This window comes from Notolepis coatsorum, assembly GCF_963971535.1.
Source record: "Notolepis coatsorum genome assembly, contig: SCAFFOLD_1059, whole genome shotgun sequence".
Classification (NCBI taxonomy): Eukaryota; Metazoa; Chordata; class Actinopteri; order Aulopiformes; family Paralepididae; genus Notolepis; species Notolepis coatsorum.
Window position 1 is genome coordinate 2,412 of NW_028174754.1, and position 3,300 is coordinate 5,711.

The window sequence follows — 3,300 nt, forward strand, 5'->3', positions numbered from 1 at the left end:
CTGAACTACGGTATATCTGTATTTTGTAGCCATCAATGTATCTGGTTTCCTAGGCCGATTATTGCTGTGGTCTTCAGTTCACTAGATATGTTTTGGTTGTAATACCACAACACTATTAACTGTACATGAAGTACAATGTACAAAATAACTACAGTACATCTGGAACACCAGGGTATGTGTTTAAGGCCACATCATTTAATGGAGCTGCAGTTAAAACACAATACAAGCTTTCAGCATCCTCCGATGACATCACAATACAAGCGTTCAGCATCCTCCGATGACATCACAATACAAGCGTTCAGCATCCTCCGATGACATCACAATACAAGCGTTCAGCATCCTCCGATGACATCACAATACAAGCTTTCAGCATCCTCTGATAACATCACAATACAAGCTTTCAGCATCCTCTGATGACATCACAATACAAGCTTTCAGCATCCTCTGATGACATCACAATACAAGATTTCAGCATCCTCCGATGACATCACAATACAAGCGCTCAGCATCCTCCGATGACATCACAATACAAGCGTTCAGCATCCTCTGATGACATCACAATACAAGCTTTCAGCATCCTCTGATGACATCACAATACAAGCTTTCAGCATCCTCTGATGACATCACAATACAAGCTTTCAGCATCCTCTGATGACATCACAATACAAGATTTCAGCATCCTCCGATGACATCACAATACAAGCGCTCAGCATCCTCCGATGACATCACAATACAAGCGCTCAGCATCCTCCGATGACATCACAATACAAACGTTCAGCATCCGCCGATGACATCACAATACAAGCTTTCAGCATCCGCCGATGACATCACAATACAAGCTTTCAGCATCCGCTGATGACATCACAATACAAGATTTCAGTGTCCTCTGATGACATCACATAAGGACAAATTGAGGTGACTCTTGATATCCTGCAAACCAAATGAAACATTGAAAATGAAAATGAAACCGATTTTTGGGTCATGTATGATTGTGTGCTAAATAAATAAGTATTTGTCTATGTGTGTGTGAGAGAGAGAGAGAGAGAGAGAGAGAGAGAGAGATTGTTAAGTGCTCCTTAAATAATGCATTATCTCAGGCTTTCTCAAACCTTTGCCGCCCCCTGTTGCTCTGCCCGAGGGTAACCGTCATGAACACACACTAACCGTGCACTGTCTGCAAAACACACGGTTCATATGTGTTTTACACGTTGGGCTCACAGGTGCTGCTCAACCTGAATATGAGGTCACATGGGAAGAGCATTGTGTCAAGATGAACACGTTTACATTTAGTCATTTAGCTGACGCTCTTATCCAAAGTGACTTACAACTTCTGTACAACAAGTCGGCAGGAAAGGTACAACTTCATCAAACAGTGTTGAACTTGAGTGCTTGTAGTATCGACATATTAGCACAGTGGGTAGTAATATAGGCAAGGTAGATTCCTTAGTAGCAGAGTGCACACTAGTAAGACAGTACGAAGGTTAGTGGTTTTTGATATCAGATATTGATTGAAGGCGGCCGGGTAGCACAGCGGACTAAGCGTCTGTCTACCACCGCAGAGACACTGGTATCGAAATCCGGCTGTCAGCGGTGCCTCCGGCTTGGGCCGGTCGTCATACTGGCACAATTGGCATTATTATTATGACACCTATGTGTCGGAGGAAGCATGTGATAGACTTCAGGGCTCCCTAGAACGACCAGTAGGGGGCACATGCGGGAGGGGGGAATTGGCATAACGACTAAATTGGGATGGGAGGAAAATACTGAAAATAGGAGGAGAAAAAGTGGATAAAAAAAATATATATTGAAGAAGTTGGTTTTTAGGAAAATTGAGAGGGTTTCTGCTGTCCTGACTGTGGTGTCATTCCACCAGTGTGGAGCCAGGACCGAGAATAGCCTGCTTCTCTTTGATGACCCCCCGTCCCCCGTCCCGTCCCCCGCCTTGACGCGGGTATCTCCTCTACAGCATTATGGTTTAGTAGGACCTACAGCCGCGGTGTTGACATTTCTGCCGGGAGTGTTTTCCGGACAGCTGACTAGCATACAGACACGGAGCGGAGAGGCCACAGGGCCAACAGGAAGGACGGTTTACTCTGCCCAGTGGCTTCCTGTTTCAGCCTCTCCGGTCAGATGGAGGAAGTGGGACGAAGTCAGATTCACTCTTGTTTTGCACAAGGAAGCCATGAGATACACACACGCACAAAACCACATGCACATGTACACACAGACACAACTACACGCACACGCACAGACACACATTTTACATTTAGTCATTTAGCTGAACACTTTTATCCAAAGCGACTTACAAGTTCTTTACGACAAGTCAGCAGGAAGGGTACAACTCTTACAGCTGAGTAACAATGTTCATCAAACAGTGTTGAAACTTGAGTGCTGCAGTCTTGAGTGCATAGTAGTAGAGACATATTGGCTATAGTAGGAGGAAGAGTGCATGATAGTAGAAGACAGTAACACACACACTACGTAGTTTGAAACATCGTTTACAGTTTCTGTTATACTGAAGTTCAGTGCTGAGGAATAAATACAAGTGAATTGAATATTGGGCTTTCATGAAATATAAACCCATACAATAAACACATTCAACATTGAGTCATCATAACTCACACTTACAGTAACAGTGAGGAGTAACACACACTCTGATAATAAACAGGTTGATGTCGCCATCTAGTGGTAACAAAAGAAAAACAGTATAAAAGCTTTCACCCTTCATTATACTGTGAACCTACAAGGTATCTAACTCAAGCTCGTTTAATCAGAATCAGAAAGGTCTTTATTGCCAAGTAGTTTTCACATACAGTACAAGGAATTTGCTTTGGTCGTTTTCGGTGCGACATAAACGGACAGACAGTAACGGACAGATAATCAAATGAATAAATAGTCAAATTTAATTATATATGAACTAAATTTAGATAGAAGCACAAGAGAATATAATATAATTATGAAATAAAAAATAGGCCAGGACTGTACAACTGTAAAATAAAGAGGTTGAATAAATAAAATAGGATATAAACTAAATTAAATATAAGCACAATAGAATATAGTACAATTATAAGTAAAACATTTAAATAAGAATAGGCCAGGGCTGTACAACTGTGCAAGATTTGGTCAAGTATATACACTGATTAGAATAAAAACAACAATACAGTGGGATGGGATCATTAGCAGGGCTGTGCTAAACAGGCAAATGAAGATAAAATCAAACCTCGACTCTTCTGATATTTCTAAGTTCAATGCCATCTACATCTTCAACTTGGATCGCGTTTTCCTCTTCAGGTTGGACAC